The sequence below is a fragment of the Falco peregrinus genome, chromosome 2 (genome assembly GCF_023634155.1).
Source record: "Falco peregrinus isolate bFalPer1 chromosome 2, bFalPer1.pri, whole genome shotgun sequence".
NCBI lineage: Eukaryota > Metazoa > Chordata > Aves > Falconiformes > Falconidae > Falco > Falco peregrinus.
This window is the reverse complement of record NC_073722.1, coordinates 86,268,785-86,287,109: the sequence shown is the minus strand read 5'-3', so window position 1 is coordinate 86,287,109 and position 18,325 is coordinate 86,268,785. Positions and strand designations below refer to the sequence as shown.

The window sequence follows — 18,325 nt, the reverse complement described above, 5'->3', positions numbered from 1 at the left end:
CCTCTCCAGAATCAAAGCTGGTCTGGGAGCAGGGAGCACGATCAACATTACTACCATCTACAAGATAGCTGAAAATATCATCGACGTTTTGGCACTGACTGCTACATGAATAAAATGGGGTGAAGTACAAAGCTGAAGAGCAAAAGATACTGAAAGTGAAAAAAGACTTTCTCCCCTGGCTCTGCTTTAAAAACAATGCATTAATTCAACACCTGGCTGAACTAAGTTGATTTTCTTTTTGATTTTATTTATTTTATTCTAAGGTGCCTTGGGAGATTTGCATGATAAAGAGCACTGCGAATTGTACTACGTTGTTATATATTTTAAATGACGACTCAGAAGGAAAAAAACAAACAGTAAAATGCAAGAAGATCTGCATGAGATACAGTAAGAAGCAAGAAAGAGTGATCTCTTAATGTTATTTCTAAGGAAAGTGGCACTGCAAGCACTGAATGTCTGTCTTAATGCAAATGCATAAAAAAGAGAGGGAAAACAACATGAAAAAATACGTTGAGGCTGAGACACATAAGAAAGAAATTCTGAATCATGTCCACGACAAAGCTGCAGGTGTAGCTGTGGCATGTATGGTCATTACACAGCTCAGCAAAAGGATCCTAAAATCTTAGGGAAAATCAGTTACCTGCACGATCCCTTCACTGCATGGATTAAAGAGAGGAAGAACCAGGATTAAACAAGGTTTTGCCTAGGCTGGTTTGCAAAGACAGTGTAACAGCGTCACACAGCAGCAACAACAGTGGTGCATAAAACGTTTGACAGCCAACTCCAAATTTACAACCCATTGTTAAGAGATTTTTCACTTGTAATCAACACAAAGTCACCACGGATGCAGAACACATCTGCAGGCTCTGGAGCTCACCCATACTAACAGCTTACACAAAGCCAGGACCTAGCCTCCAAGCACTCCACAAGCATTAGGACATGTGGCAGGTGGATCAGTAAGATTCCCCCATTCTATAGGCAACGAAACTTTGGCGTGGCTTGCGCTAAAGCCCAAGCAGTAACTCGGCAGCTGAGCCACAAATCCTAAGTGCCAGTTCCTGACGCGGGCGTGCAGCCCACCAGAGGAGCCCGGTGGGCAGAGGCCGCTCGCGAGAGCCGCCCTTTCCTGGGTGCTGTGCGGGGCAAGCTGCTGCCCGCACCCCACCTGCTCCGGGAAGGGGGGTCCCACCAGCACCGCTCCCCACCGCCAGCTCACTCGTCTGGGCAGCTCCGTACCGAGGGTCTAACACAGACTGGCACTGCTTCACCACGAGCTAAAGACTGCAGCGCTACACGTCCAGACTATAGAAAAACAATGTTTAAGGAAGTCAAGCAAGAAAATTCAGTTTTAAAGGAAAATAAAACACAGGGATTATTGCTCAGTCTTCCGATACCAGTATGTGGCACCGCCTTCAACAAGCAGAGTCAACATTTACAGAGCAGTGTTTTCAACATCACAGCCACAGTTTACAGACACAAACCTTCACACCTAGAGTTTACAGTAACTTTTGCTCTCACTTCTGGTGATTTCTAGCTCCAGATCTGAGCAGTTTTTGGCATGAGCACCATTCTGAAACAGTGAACGCCTGTGCTATAGGATATTCTGCGAGCTGCTGTAAAGGCAGGAGGGAAGCTGGGGGAGGAAGAGCCTGAATACATCATTCAATTCCATCAGTCACCCTTTAAAGGAAGCATACAATAAAACCTATGTGTCTGAGGGAGCCCACTAATGAGTGAAAAAATCCAGCAAACCAACGCATCTGCTAAAACAAGTCCCCTCCCAAATTTTCTGCTGTTTCAAGCAAATCATTTGCATATGTTTAAGAAGGGATTAAAAAAAAAAAAAAAAAAAAGTGGAATTCTTCCCCTGTGAGCAAAACCAGGCATTTGGATTCCTTTATGTGGAAAGGTTCAAGCCATCCCAGGAAATCACACTTCTTTTAATTATGAAATGAAATGAGAAATTTCCTCCCCCCCACTCCCCCATTGCCTCCTGTCTCCATCCAAAGGGCCACCTCAGGGACAAGGGCAGCTGGCACAGCTCCGTGCACCCCTCAAGCCTTTCACTGCCCCCGAACTCCTTCGTGTTGCTGCACAGGGCAGAGCCACCCCCAGCCCAAAGCCCACGGCCACCTCTGGCCTTCCCTGCGCATCTCTGCCCACCTCCCCCAGCACCGCGGCAGAGCCCCGGGCAGGCACGTTGTCATAAAGCTGCTGCCTGCACAGTCCCACCCTCAGCCCCAGTCACAACCTCCGCGTTTTAAGCCTACCTCACATCTGTCCCCAAAGCAAGAAACACACAAATGCTTTCAGAGCACAGCAGTTTCTAAGGTAGCCTCTCCCTGCTGAAACTTTTAAGGCCCAGCACCCTTTTGCCGACACACTAAGCTCTGCAGCAAGCCTTGCAGGTCCCCCTTTGTGCTTTATACAACTAAATTAGCAATCCTCTGTCCCGTTTTGATTTTCTTTCTTTTCTGCATCAGATCTAAGGGGAGAACGTCCCCACCCAGTTCTGTGACAGTTTGAAACCAGGCTGAATACAGTGCGGAGAAAAACCACCTTTCTACCTTATTCTGCTTTGCCTCATCCCTCCTCCCCTTGAACCCAGCACATATATAAACACTGATTCAATTTTCAGCACTAAAAGCTTAGCGAAGGCAGCTTTTTGCTCAGAACGTAAGGTGGTAACCACAAAGGGTGTCACACAGCCTCGCCTCGAAGGTGAACAGCCAGGCATAATGAAGTCCAAGCCTCATCCATCCTGGTTCCCACTAACCCAAGGCAGCTGAAAGGTGTAAGAGCTCTCACAGATTAATAATTTAATGATTATATATAACAGAACAACATCATCTGACAGAGACAGCATTATAAACTATGTCAAGCCTCACAGTAATTGCTTCCCCCCCTTTCTCTGTAGCCTATAAAATGGCTAACAGGGAATAAAACTGTTCCTTATCACCAACAGCAGAGGCTCTGCAGATCTTCACTCAGTCTCCTCGAGCACCGAACACCAGATCCAAGCCTGATACTTCAGGTGTCTGACCACAAGACACTGGGAAATTGCTAATAAGGCTGCTGTTCTGGTTCACAAGGAGCACAAGCATGTGGTGTTAGGGACCCAGTACGCATGTTTTTGCACGGTGCAAAAGCTGAGCATTCCCTCCAAATCTGGGTCCAGTACAGTAGGCACAAAAGGAGGCAGCAAAACATAGTTTACATTTTATTTCTGGATGCCTGCCTATCTTTTAGACAGCCAAGAGCCAGTCTCAAGAGACTGTTTTCACACTGTTACTGAACTTAGCAACCATTAAAAAGCTCACAAGAAAACCCTTCTCCAGATTTTCAAACTACAAGTGTTGAATATGCCTAGATGAACTTTCAGCATAAAGCACAGACACTACTTGAACATTCTGGATCAATTTTCATTCTTCCCTTTGATCTGTTTCCCCTGCTTTTACCCACCACTCCAATGCCACTCGATCGCTTGTCTAGTGGAGAACTTCAGCACGTCAGTTATTGCTTTACTAGCTTCCAGTTGATTCTGTAAGTCATTCATGCCAGACCCCTTCGTTCAATAATATGAGAACAGTAACTAAAACAGGAAGGTAGTGTTTGGCTTGTGATTCTTCTATAGGAAATGGAAATTGATACATATGAAAAGGTACAAGGGGAACCTAGAGATCACACACATGCACACAAAAACCAAACTAAAATTCACCCTTAAGACCAAGAAAGTATTCAAAAATATAGAAGCAACCCATGGGTAACACTGCCTGCATTGTGAAGGGACGTTCCAAGGGAACCTATGGTCTCTTCAGAATGAGGATTATTTTTGGAGGGCAATCACAGCTCAGTTAAGATGACAAAACAAAATCAGTCATTTCATGCACCACCATCACAGGAAAAAAAAGCTGGAGTAAGACATACACGAACTGCCTTTTTGTGACACCTTCTAGGAAAAGCCAGCATCGCGGTACACAGCTGGCTGGGACACAGCACAACCCAGCTGTGTAAGGGATTAAGCAAGAGGGAACAGGATACACACTGGACTTCTACAAATGCACATTGCGTTCTGTGATTATCTTCATACGGAGTTTACAGGCTGGTCCTTCAAGAGGGCTCAGCACTCCACAGCTGCCCCTGGGGCACCGACCTGACCGGAGCTACCACCTATGGAGCATTTCTGAAAATCCATTTAGATACTTGAAAGGTGACGAGGTGGTTCTGAAAAATTTGGTTCCAGCTGATGGTCAGGATCACTCACGAACTTCTGCCTGTCAGTGTCCAATGCAAATAAGAACTAATAAATAATATTCCCCAAGCTAGAATGAATGCCAGACAGATCTCCAGCAACAATCTTAAAAGTTTAGCTGTGCCTTTAGCTATGCCGTAACACATCACAGCGAAACATGCAGAACAAACACCCTGAACAGGCACTCCTTACTGAAATGGCAATGCCTTAAATGCCCCAGATAACTTCTAGCTCAATTTTGATCCAAGGCCATCTCTGGGAGGTACTGATGCGTCCTCTCTATCTTGCATGGAAGTTCACTCTACAGAAGGTCCACTAGAAACAAAATGCTTCTGGGATGGTACTTCCATACAACAGCACGCTCGCTCGCTCGTTTAGGTTCCCACCTCGCATTCGTTTAGCACATGCATATTCAGTACTGTGACAGTCCTGGAAGGGGCCTTTCACAGTGCACTGCTCTCTTCGTCACTTTCTTCCAAGAACGCTTATTTCTCTCAGCAGTTTATATAACCATGACTATTTTTTGCAACAGCCCCTTTGAGAAGCTAGCACAAGTCCGGGAACAAAGAATTAAATTAGGCCATAGAGAGCTTAGAACCAGAGATCACTGGTCCCAATTCACCATTGAATTAAACTGAATTTACATGATGGCAAACGGAAAGGAAGGCAGAGCGGGTGACAACTGGAAGGCACCGAAGGAAATGCCGTATAGAGTCTGATGCAGTTAGCGCAGGGCAATGAGGAGCCAAGCTTCTCTGCAAGTTTGACATTATGGTTTTGTTTTGGACCATCTCCTTTGGCAGCATGGTGACAAGCTCAAAGTAACACCATTCTGAACCCAGAGCATGTTCCTCATTGCTTTACAACCATTTTGGGAGAGACTAAACTAGTTTAGATTAAGCAGCAACTGTAATTCTTAAACATATGCTGCTGTGCTCTGCTGGCTTATTGCACAGATGTGCCTCTCACCGTGACAAAGGGTGACCTAATGCTCCGAAAGCAGCGGGATGCCTGACCTACAGCATGTCTGCTATCAGAGCCCCAGGGCACAGGCTGGCTAACTTGCCTTCCCTCTCTTCTCACACCACCCCTCCAGCCCCTGGAGAATGGCTACAGCCCAGAGTTCTCCCCTTCCTATCCCCTCCATTAGCCATGCTTTATGATTCATCTTCCTCTGAGCAGTTGCTGTCTCCCAAAGGAAAAGATCAAACTCCCTCTCCTTCCCAGCTCAGCTCCAATAAATAAACAAACACATGCACTGAGAAAAAATTTAGTAAAGGAGGAGACGGGAGGAAGCTGGGGAGTTCCTGGGCCTCACCAAGGCTGGTCATACAGCTGCAAAAGGTCCCTCAGCTGTTTGCAGAGACACTGATCACAAAAGAAGACTTCCAGCTGTCCCTCATTAAACCCAGCCAAAATACTTGCTCGATGTTATTGTGTCTGCATGTCCCAATTTAAATTAAGGTGCACTTGATCCTTATCTCGGTATCCTCCTCCCTCAAACCTCAGTTCCCAAACTACTACTAAACCCTACCTTGAGTGTACACTCCTGGCCATTTTCCAGTCTAGCCAGCACTGGTTTCCCCTTTGCTACATGTTCGTACACTCCACATCCTGGCTTATTCCAACCAAGCAAGTGCCAGTGCCAGTTCCAGTCAGCAGGAAAAAAAAAAAAGAAGCAGAATGTGAAGTCCACATTCCTGTTCTTTCTCACACGGGATTGTTTTCACTTCTGTGTTCACGGACAGCACCACCAGCATAGCTTCTGGGAGGGCTGGTCAGAGCAGCATCCAGCGGGCAGTCCGCTCCCTGTGTCACCGATCAGGCTGCACCTCTTGCCACAGGTCAGAGGCAGCAACGTGCCCACCATAAGGGCAACTGATACATGCCCCAGTCAGTGAAAAACAATTCTCCACGATACGCTTATAAAAGGGCTTTATGTGATCTGTTTTTACACACCTCAAACCTCAGAGATCTCATGTCTTTTCCCGAGAGCCAATCCCCCTGCTGAACAGGCAGGCTTTTCAGCCTGGACTTCCACATTTTAAATTTTTCCATTACCAGACGCTGACTTAGGCAACCACAGACTTGATTACCGGTTTAGCTTTTGCTACAAATGCAGGAGAAAACCTGCCTATGAGTAGGAAAGGTTGGGAAAGCTACGTAACATACTGCTACAGTAGTTTGTATTATTGTCATTACAGCTTGGAACTATCTAGCCAGACTATCTATTTGGCTGGGATACAGTTTTTTATTTGCACTAAATCAAATGGAATGGCGAGTGCTCTTTGCAGAACTACCTAAAACTTCTTATAATTCAAAGGCTGCATTGTAGGAAGAGTGATGGGGGAGAGCAGGGACTGTGCTGCAAATGACAGGTGGCAGACTGTTGTTTGGTACCTACCAAATTACTCTGCTGCTCCCAGGGCTGCCTTGGCATTTCATTATCCCAACTCTCTCCTGGAAGGATGCGGACATAAATTCACACCTCATGTCCTGGTTTCCGTCAAACTGAGTAAGAGTGCAAATGCTGGCACCAACTGGGAATGCCAAGCAGGGCTTGGCACGCTAGAACAAACTCTCAGCTGTGGTCTTTGCCAGCTACCTGCATTTATCATTGTAATGGCCTGCCAGACAGGACTTGGCAACTGACAGAGGAGGGCGGGCGGAGGAGGGCCAGGCTCTGCACTGCCAAGCAATTCATTCCTGTAGCTCCTGCCATCACTGTACCAGCAGGGCAACCTTCATTTTTTTTTTTATCTTTTAACCAATTACATGTCACCCAAATCCCACCTGCAGCCTTCTCCAACACAAATGGCTATAAATCACAGTTCAGAGACCGGGAGGGTTTTGCAAGACATTTGATTTCATAAAAAGGTCACTGTCCGTCTGAGAATTGCTGCAGTTCAAAAGCATACTGAATAACAACCTGCATTGGCAGACAGGGTAGGAACTGCTCCCCATGGTCTGTTGTGTGTTGTCAGAAAATATTAGAACAATTAGGGAGGCCAACGATGGCAGAATCATAGGATTCAGCTGAACCAAAGAGCTGATACAAATTCAGCGAAATATCTCCTCCACTCAATTTTTGAAGAAAACATAATCGATTCAATAAAAAAGGGTAAATTGCATGAACACAATAAAAACATTTGATATAACCCCCTTGAACAGATAAGCGGAATACATGCCTGTCACCACTGCAGCCTGCTCCAATCTGCCTAGGTATTCCAAAGCTTAACACCACACTTTGCTATTTCTTGGACAACTGCAATACTCTGTGGTCTCAGACCACTCAGAATGGTCTGCTGTTTAGGGGAAATGCTATCTTCTCATCTTTAATCCATATGCTGGCTATGTAGTGAACCCTGTATAGCACTTTATGTGAACCACATCACTCAGCAAACCACTGGGGACACTCAAAAACCATGTGACACTGGTGCTGTTCTGGACACCCTCTGTACCCATCCCTTTTTTTGCGAGTGACGTGTCCTGCCAGACAGCCCTCCAACAAACCAGCATCAAATTCCCTGAAAAGGGTCAGGCTAACTGCAATAAATACATCACAACCAGAGAAGACTCCGTCGTCCTGTCCTGGATCCTGACACATGGACATCCCTCTACCAGAAATCCCCAGCTGGGGATGCAATCCTGACAGGGCCCCTTCCTGGGCTGGGGGGTCAGGGAGCTTATCAGGAAGGCGGCTCTTGTCCGCTGCTATTGAAACTCGCTGTATTACCCGCAGCAACCTCAAAGGAGTGCCTCTGCAGAAGGCTCTTTTGTTGTTGTTGTTTCTAATTCACTGCTCCAAAATATTTCTTGGCTGCGTCCCAGGGCTGAAGCCTTATCTGCCCATCCCCCCGGCAGACACACAGCAGCTGCGGAGGCTTATCACGGCTGCCTGTCCACTGAGTTTACAAATTAACACCCTATCGAGGCTGCACGAGCGCTGATTAATCAGAGAGAGGCAGTCTGAGGGCCTTTATCACCGTAAGCGGCTGCTGGGAGAGAAGTCACAAATCTCTCCGGAGGCCGGAGATGCCTTACAAATGAAAGAGCAGGAGGCCAGAGAGGAGGAGGGCACAGTGGTACGGGAGGCAGATATTTTAGAGATAGCGGTGGTGGAGGTAATGGAGCAGTGGGAGGGGGTGAGCTGCAGGCAAACGCCAGTACATTATGACAGCTAAAAAAAAAGATAATTAACAGCCTATACCTCATGATTCTAGCTTTCCCTCCCCGGGCTATAATTTAGCCTATTGCTCCTTTGCTCCAGAGGACAATAAACATTTATTATGTTAAACACATAACTGTGCTGCACAAAAGCACCGTTCTTTCCCAGGTCCACTCCTTTCACAGCTGTGCAATCCAGGAGGAGGATGGGGCTTCTGAAGTGAGCTCCCCTTTTATGAGGAAAATGACTCCGTTTGGACACAAAACACATCCCTGCCTTCCCTCAAAGCTGCAGTGTGCGGGATGCATTCACACTGAAGGTGAGGGCAAATCCCAGGCAAACCCCAAGGTACCGAGTGCTCCTTAGATGGGTCCGCTGGCCCACCAGCATCTGATACCCAGCGTAAGGATGCGCCTGGATGTGGGAGCATCGGCAGGCTGGAACAGCTCCTGCTGTAACTGCAGAGATCATGTGGTTCAGGCAGGCTTCACCACCTAAGGAGCATCTCCTCTTTTTAATTCAGCAGCCTCGCTAAGAGGTTTACTGGGAAATTTTCAATCCCACCAGAATTACGTGTAGGAGAGATTCTTATTACGAGATGAATATTACAGTCGCATGAATCATACTGGAGCAGCATGGGCCCTGCCCCCTCCGAGCACTTCACACATCGTAACAGCACAGTGATTTAGGAGATTTGTCTGTTCGAGTGGACTATGGTTCAGGCACTGCTCATCCTTTACCTCAGTGTCAGTACCTGCTGCAGCTCTCCAGCTTCATGCTTGTGCCAGGACAATGCAAAATAATTATAAAGACCAAACGGACTCACATCAACCCATATAAAAACTAATACATCTTTAAAGGAAACCACATTTGGCACCTGTCTGCATTTGCCAACATTCATTTGTATTTCTAAGTTTTCAATTTTAATCCTCACAACCAAGACACAGCTGGATTTTTCCTTTAAAGTGTAATATATATGTAAGCTGAGGTTCTCATGCAGCAACATGACTCCAGAAGGTAAAACTTTAAGAAAAATGTTACCAACGAGAAGACATTCATAAGCAAACACTGCAACCACCTCCTGCCCAGTCCTTTCTATTAATACACCAGCAAACAATTCAACAAATGACCTCTGGATAAAAATGCCATTCACTGCAGCTTTACCACCAACAGTGCTGGGCTTGTGTGTGATCTCGGGGAATGCCCATTCCCATTTTGCCCACGGAAATTGCAGAAATTCAGAAGAGGGCTGCCACAGCCTTACTCAAGATCTTCAGCCTAGCTGTTTTCAGACAGCACCGCAGAGCAGAATCAAACAAAAATGAAGGGCCATCCGCCTTCTCCTCCTCTCCTGATCCAATGAGAAAACCATTTCCTGAACCACCTGCATTATGGGTCTACGAACCCTTGCAGGTGCCCATTTGAACAATATCCATTAGGTTAATTAGAAATGGGCAAACAGATCCTGAGTATTAGTCCCGGAAAGGAATGACAGCTTTTTTATTTTAACACTCCCCACCAGGCTCTGTGAAGCAGACAGTCTTCTCATAGCTCTCCTGTGCGAACAGACACCACACTCATTTGAGCTGGGCTGGACCACCACGCATCACATTCAGCAGACTCACGCGTAATCAAACGAAGAAGCTACAGGGTGATGATACCTCCAGTCACCCCAATTGGGTAACAGCAACTCTATACATGAAGGAAACATTAAATATTCATTAGGTGAACAATACGAATGTGGTGATCCTGAAACATAGTGAAATTTTAGAAGCCGTCTCTCCAGTGTCTATCAGATTGACTCTTTTAACTTCATCATCAAGCTGCCCATCAACCCTTCTCTCTCTAATGTCCTGTGTTTCTGCATTTCAGGGAAAAAACATCTCTGTTGGACTAGCTTTTCCCCACAGCTCCGCTCCAGCACATGGACATCCTCGCCCGCAACAGAAGGCACACCGCAGGGTGCAGTAGTATTTAAAGACCAAACAGACGGGATTAGGAACACCTAAAAAGAGGGAACCAGGACAGCATATAAATTTCCATACAAACAGAGGCTGTGAAGGAAAAAATATGGAAGAAAGACTACGGTTCACATCTGCAAACCATTTAGCTTCCTACCCCTCACTCATTCAAGGGCAGTGAAATGCACTCAGCTACTTTTTACAGAAAAGGGGCACCAAGCATTTTTCCTGTGCTATACAGTAAGTCCAGAAAGAAGCTCTCATCATTATACTTTGATTAAATATGGCATTAACTGACCTCATCTTCTGCGTAAGAAGGTGGTGAAGGGGGCAGTCCACTGTGTGCAGCCAACATATAATCTGTCTTCCCCAATTAGATATGCTTTGCAACAAGTGTGGTGGATCCATTTATTTCCGTACTGCAATAATGCAGATAAATCCAACTTTGGCTCCAGTCCCACTGCTTTCAAAGCTGGGGCTCCGCATTTCCAATCCTTGCCCTTTTTTTTTTTCCCTTTCTGCTGCAAAATGTCACCAATTTACTTTAGCCTGGGGGCCCATTTCGAGTTTTACCGCTAATATACGAGAAATGCATTTTTCAAGCTGTTACCACTTAACCGTACTGATATCAACCACTCAGGGGACACAATATTGTTTACACATCCTGCTCTATGGAATAAGCACGGATGCCAAAACTCTGCCTGGGTTGTGAAGGAGACGTTTACTCTCTGTTTTATGAGATTTCCTCGATTTGTGGCTGTCTCAATGGTCGTAAAAACAGCTGTAAATCAAAAGAGCACCACAAAATTGCAATAACAACTGTCGAACTTGGCTCTAAAGAGCATAACTCCCAGCAACAGAAGGTGGAAGGCTTTTTTCTGATTTAATACCAGGTGTGGGGGAGCCCTACCAAGTCTACGTGCAGCACCATGTCTGCCCACAGTCACCCACACACAAGCTCAGCCCAAACCCTCTTTTTTGGCTGTTCCCCTATCGCTTGTCCCTACCCTGCCCCACGTAGTCCCTTCCGGCCTCTTTCCTCCTCTTTTCTGGAAAACAGAAGTCTTTTTCAAATGCCTGGAGAATGCTTATACAAATAACCGCTGAATGCACAGCCCTGTTTAACGCATTAAAATAGACAGAAAAGTCAGTCCAGTGTTCAAACACGACTGCGCTTTGAATTGTGGCTGCTCTGCACAACAGCAATGGCTTTAGCAGATTACCTCAGCAAGAGCCCGTCGCCTTGTGCCGGCCTACCCGAGAGAGCCCAAATTCCTGCACAGTCTCTCAGCCCAATTTTTAGGGAGTGGAGGGATGGAGGAGAGGGCTGGTGAGACATGAGTTATTAACAACCGTCTTCTGGGAGCTGATTCGAGCTAAAATGGTTCCAGAACAGGCAGCTCCATTTGCCCTGACAGTCTCCAGTGAGGACTGGCCAAGCAGCAGATGCACGAATCCGAAAGTTTCTGTTACTCTGTGCCACTGGCTACAGTCCAAACCAAAGAGAGTTTCACCCCGTGGGTAAAACAGCCTTCCTGGATTTTTCCATGCCCCATTCCAGTTGCTTTCACAAACAATCTTCTCATCCTAGTCTCCAGAAAACCTAAAAGAGTCTCAGTTCCTGCATCTCACCACCCTCCCCAATCTCAGACTAACTCTGCCAACAACAAACTTCCTTCACCACCTCCCGGCTCTTCGAGAAATCAGCTGTGGCACCAACAGCCGTGCGACAAACCCCACGCCAGCGGATTTGTCCACCTCTTTGTGCCCTCGACCAAAGCACGGAAATCTTTCCTGTCCTCACCCGCCAGGCCTTCATTCTCTTTTTCAAGTTTTCTTTTAAATCAAACTTCTTTCGTGGCCTAACCTTCTCCCTTACAGAAGGAGGTTTGTACGTGCGTGAACCAAAGTAGAAATGGGAAGAGAGAGCTCATGGGAAGCAGGTTTTGATGCTGCTCATCTCATTTCTTCTCCATTGTCCACAGTAGACTAAAACACACCTGGGCTCTAGTGCATTACTGTATCTGTGCCTGGCGGTATGTTTCTCCAGATGCATATCCTAATTACGCTCTTCAGGTAAATGCCCTGTGGAGAAAGGTAGTAGAAGAGAAAACCTCTTTACAGTCACCATCGTGCTGTGATCCATTCTGGACAGGAACTCCCCCCCCTGCGTTGACAGGACAATTCCATTTCCATGAACCACTTGCTGCAAAGGGACAAGGATCTATATTCTTTTGTCTGAACCCCACGAAGTGTCAGCCCTTCTTTTCCCATTCTTCTGGTAGATGTGTACATTCACATTCTTGAGAAAATCCCCAATAGATGGGAATCGTCTTTCACTTCCAATACTTTATGCCTCCCTGCTATGATCTTTTCCTTCTTGTACAATGCTTCTTGACTTTCCTTTGGCTCTTTTCTTTGCAATTTTTTCTTTATGAATACAATCAGAGAGACAAAACAAAAAATCCCCCAAACCCAAATGAGCCAAAAACATCATTCAGAGCCTTTGCTGATGATGTTACTGGCAATTCCACTTGAGAAACCATCTGTACAGACATGAACTGCTATGACATAAGGAACAGCTAGTTTTATTTCAAAAAAGCTCTGTGTTCTCAATGTTCTGGGTACAGGAACTCCACAAGCCAGCTGAAGCTAATAGGGTGAATATGTGATTGGCTACACCCATGCAGCTCTTCCAAATTTATTTCTTTTGTACTACAGCAACTATCTGGGTGGGGCTGCAAAAAACATTAAAGCAGTCAAATATATACCATGCCAACTGCTGACCACAAAAACAGGCCATTTCCTCATGCACAAACTGTAAGGAACATCTCCCAGTTATTGGCTTCTATCAGTCACCAACTATTTTCAACAAAAACATGGTTCTGTGTGCTCAAAGTTACTAGATCTGGAGTCTGGCAAGTCTCAAGAAGGATGGAAGGCTGAACTCTATATGCATGCATCGTACTGGGAAGGTGGTGTACTCCAGCAGACAGTCCATCTAACGGCACTTGTTACGATAAGGCATAGTTGCAGGGCAATTACCACATTTATTTTCCATATGTGCTGGTATGATTTCACCCATAAGGTTTCGCTTGCCTGTGGTGAACGGCAGATGTCTGCCAGAGGTTTTGCATTCTAAAACCTTCTACTGTGTTTGCTCATGGACCTGTGAATAAGCAGAGCACCGGTGACCTGGCTTTGCTCTTCTCCCTGCACGGTGATGTCTGAGGGGGATGTTCTGAGTCACTGGCTGATGCCTGCCATGCTCAGCCACCAGCTGAAGAGTTTCCAGGACACTCACACACATGGCTTGCCAAAGGGCCAGGTCGGCTCTGGCCAGAAGAAAGCTGGCCCAGCTGGAAGAGGGGGAACATCGCTGGTGTGTGTGTTCAACCACCAGCTTTGCACAGGAGATGCTTCTGGAAAGAGCAGGAGAACAAGCTGTATTTGACTGCTCTTTGGCTAACTATCTGCTCACTTGCCAAGACGGCAACAGCTCTATTCAGCTGTCAGGTTGTTTACCCCTCCAGACAACGGCACCTTCAGGAGCCAAGTGCTGAGCTCCCGTGGCTTGGTCCTGGCTGATCTTCCCTTGGCCTCTCAGTGGCAAGGGCTGATGCCAGTGCCCTTTTCATACCTCTCTCTGAACGTCACACAACAGCTATCAGCTCATTTCTTGAACTAGAAACACAAATAACAACGTTACAAGAAACCTTTGTGATTTTAGACTAGACATGACTGTGCCTGCTTAGTAAGGAGATGAAAAGCCTACGGTGAAAAAAGAGGCAAAATAATCCTGCATGTTAATACACAGTGAGTAACACCTTCCCAGTGACAATCTCTTTGTACTCAATGCAAAGGCATGTGTGTAATGATCCTCCAGAGACACTATCTTGAAAATGCACAAAAGGCTCTGATCAGACCCCAGCATCTTCTCATTAGCTTAGCAAGAGCAGAAGGGGCATCAATTTTCTAGAAAGTGCATTCAGAAAAGCACTTGATCAAACACTTAGCTCCATGTATGTGCTTAATCTCACTGTAGCTGAAGCACTTTTCTAAACCAATACCTTGTTTATTTCTCCTGTGAAAAATAAAATGATGGAAAGGCCTCCAAGACTAAAAATGTAGACTTGAATAGCCAACAGTTTAGGAAAATTCTGATGAGGCTCTGAATTTCTGTGGCTTTCAGCTCATCTGTAAAACAATTTGGAAGTGCTGACTTTGGCAAATGAGAGGAGGAAAGAAATAGAAAATGGAGAGAAATAGCCACAGTGGATTTAAGCTGCTGTCTTATTGTAAAGATAGCTTAGATTAGTCCAAAGCAAATGTATATACCTGTTGTTGAGTATACCCTTCCTGAGATTTTACCGTTTTTTTTCCTTTCCTAAAATAATACCAGATACACCTTGACAGATCTGGCATGCTGCAGCCAATCCATCTGCTTCTCTGCATCGGGCAGACTGCAGAAAATGGATTTTTTCTTTCCCATTTGCTTCCCAGTCTCATTTCTCATTGCTGCTGCTCCCCACTAACACTCGCAACTCCTTCCCCTGCTCCCCTGGCTGGTGACTGATTGCTGGACTTGGAGCAGATGGTTGATGGAGCCGGGACTGCTGTTTCCTATGCACTTCAGCACTTCTAATCAGACCTCGGTGTCTCCTGCCTAGCTCTGCAAGAACACAAAGCAAAAGGTGCAGCAGTTCTGTATGAGCCAAAGCCACTTTTTAAGCTCACTTAATAATACATATTTTACTAGATATTTCTCAAAATAGGCACTTGCAAGTGCACAAGCTAGGCAAGAACAGCGAAAAATAATCTAAGGCACTTAAATAATTTGTATTTTTAATTTCCCCCCCCCAAACGTGTCTATTCCAACTTTATAATTTTGGACAACACAATTTTGTGCAAGATCACACGCACAACTCTACAAGATTGACTAAGCTCCTCTTTAACACAACCAAGGAAATGTTTCGTTTCCTGTGTCAAATCCAAGCTCTCGGGTCCCAAGGCTTGCTGCTGTATCTCACGGGAAGAGACATATGAAGAAGTCAATTCCTACACCTCTACCTTAATCTCCAGAGGAGTAATTCCAGTGCCTCAAGTCCTCCTCCAGCAACACAGAGCTGCCTGAAGCATGTTCTAAGCTGGGTACTCACAAAGAACCACTGTAGTTTTTGTTGTCTTTATTGTGAACACTTCAGGGCAACGACCACTTCTAATTTGTGCCTTCCATAACATCAATCATGATATTAAAACCTAGGAAATAGTTGCGCTTGTGCACAATAACCTGAAGGCTGTTTTGCTCTAAACCACTTCCAGCATGTACAGACAAAAGAAATAATGTCATCCTGCCTCCAACACTCCCAAGCCATCAGAGGCAACGTTAACCGTAACTTTGCTTCTGCTCCACATTAATGTTTCTGTGCATTGCAAATAAGCACCTCATTCAAAGATCTCTCCCCAATTTATTTCATTCCAGAAAAGGAGACAGATGGTAGAAGACAGAGGGTTTTACAGTAAGAGGGGCTGGATTTTTTTCCCTCTTCATTTGTTCCTTATGCTGTTTCTTATCCTTGGGGACCCGGAGTTTCTTTTGATAGCACCCTGCTGCCTAATAAATACGCATACAAGCACAGTCACAAGTATACATCTATCATCAAAGAGCCCTTCCTGTCTCCACTCCCCACAAAGTTGATTAATGATTACGTGTTTAACACATACATTATACATGGGAGGGGGGAGACGAAGAGGGTAAATCCAAGCCCCTGTATACATTTACATATATTTACATACTCACATTAAAAAAGCAGAGGAAAGCATAAGAGGGCCATTCCCATCGGGACAAAAATCCATTTTGGTAAACATACCTCTCAGCTCCCCTTTTTAAAAATACAGAGGCAAAGGGAAGGCTCTACCTGGCCTAAGGAAGAAACAATGAAGAATTAGCAAGCAGCCTTATTCGGTTCCTGCAGTTCCATCCTGACACAAGACCAGTAAATGCGTTACCAGCAGCCACGTTACTCCTGCTTTGTAGATGTGATCTAACAGCTGTGACACAGTTTAAGAGAAAGGAAGGGGGTTAAAGTTTTAAGGGTGCTCTTGGTTTGTATTACTAATTCATACAGCTAAAATCCCATTTCGCCAGGCAATAAATTAGATAATTAATTCAATTAAATGTCTCCTTTATGTAGAAAGAAAAAAAGTGATCTATCTTGTCACATAAATCAATACCCTAGGGGTAGTGGGAGTGTTTCACAGATGCAACCTGGGGTGACTGCAGATCAACCAAAAGCCAGGCCGGATCCTTAAACGCAGATGAAGAGGAGAGTTAGTGCAGAAGGGCACAATATGGCAAACTTCCTTCTACATCTTTCCAGGTTGAGCCAATCCTTGGACCTGGATAACTGCCTGTGTAAAATAAAGCAGCCTGAAGGCTGCTTTAATCGTGCTGACTGCCAGTGGTCTCAAGCAATTGTTCCAGCAGCTGGGGGACCAGTGCCATGGTAAAGGACTTCCCTGACAAAGTCCCTTCTGGCAGCTGGGACAAAGCTGGCACTGAAACTGCTATTGTGGCTCTCTGCTCTCCAAAGTGTCCTCGTGCAGAGTTAAGCTTCCAGCCACCCGCTCTGCTGGTTTTCAAACATCTTTGCAAGGTTCAGATTTAATCCTGCTCCATTCGCAGGGGGTTCTCATGGTGTGCTAGCAGCAACCGTGTTTGGCATTAATCTCTGCTGAACCCATCTATGCTGGCTCTCTGCTGGTCTAGCTCTGCCCGTCACAGCCGTGGCACAAGTGCTGGTGAAGACAAGGCACAGAGCAGCGGCCACTGACAATATTTTTTTAAATGTATTTGCCCAATATTGGTCCTAAAGAGTGGAAGGGATAGATTGGAGGAGCAACTGAATAAAATGGTAGAAAAGGAAACCTTCCATGCACAGGTCTGGTCACAGTCCTAAGGCTGTGGCAGCTGGATGGCCAGAAACCTCGGCTACCTGGAAGGCACGAATAAGAGACTATTGTTTTTACCTCTTTCTCACTTCATAACCTTTCGACTCTGAGTCACTTCACACTTTCTCTTTCCATAAAGCCTGAACTAAATAGTCACATTCTTCCACCTGCTCATCCCTTATTTCAAATATAAACACAATCGAAATACAAACATTTTCTTTAGCTTTAGAAGAGTGGAAGAGATTTGCCTTGAGTTTTTCAAATAGAAAAAATCACAACTGCTCAGGAAGCTGCAGCTAAAAGGCTCCATTTAAATTCAGACAACCACCAACATTCATTCATCATCTTGCCTGTATCCTTTCCTTTGCTCCCCTGGTCCTTCCAGGTCCTTGCAGACCAGGTTGTTTCAATACACTTCACCACACCATGAACTGAAGTCGACGTAGGCCATTGCCACAAACACATCATAACGTAAATTTGCAAGAGCCATTGTAAAGTATTAAGTTAATTTGTGTGAAATGAAGCAGTCCAGGGGGGAATCAGCGTCATGATGCATGACAGCACATCCTTCTAGCACGCAAGGTCACTGCATATCAACACCAGCTGTAGGACTGTGTCTTGCATCAGCCCAACACTTGCATTTTCCTGGGTGCATTTTATCACCACCTCCTATAAGTGCAAGCATACTTCCTTTGCACTGCTACTGCAGTGTCTTCTGATAGATATTTCAGATCTACCTGGGCTAAGGCCAGGAGATCTTGTCTTTCTAACAGTAAAGCAATTAATAAAGAAATACAGCTCCATCAAAGTTCTCTTGGTTCACCTCCATTAGTACAGACTGTGCATCTGAACTCAGCCAGTGCTTACCTGTTTAGAAACTTAAAAAAACATCTCCAACACACAATGGAAAAACACAAACCCCAAAAAAAGATAGTAAGTACTAAGCCAGCCTTTCCCAATCAGAGGTTTGAGAGCCACATCTGGGTTGTCTGA

The 18,325-nt window shown here is 45.5% G+C and overlaps 1 protein-coding gene across 26 annotated transcripts in view; it reads right to left on the bottom strand.

Annotated features, from left to right (window-relative positions):
- FBRSL1 (fibrosin like 1) overlaps positions 1–18,325 on the bottom strand; it is a 547,946-nt gene that overhangs the window by 60,436 nt on the left and 469,185 nt on the right. The window lies entirely within an intron of this gene.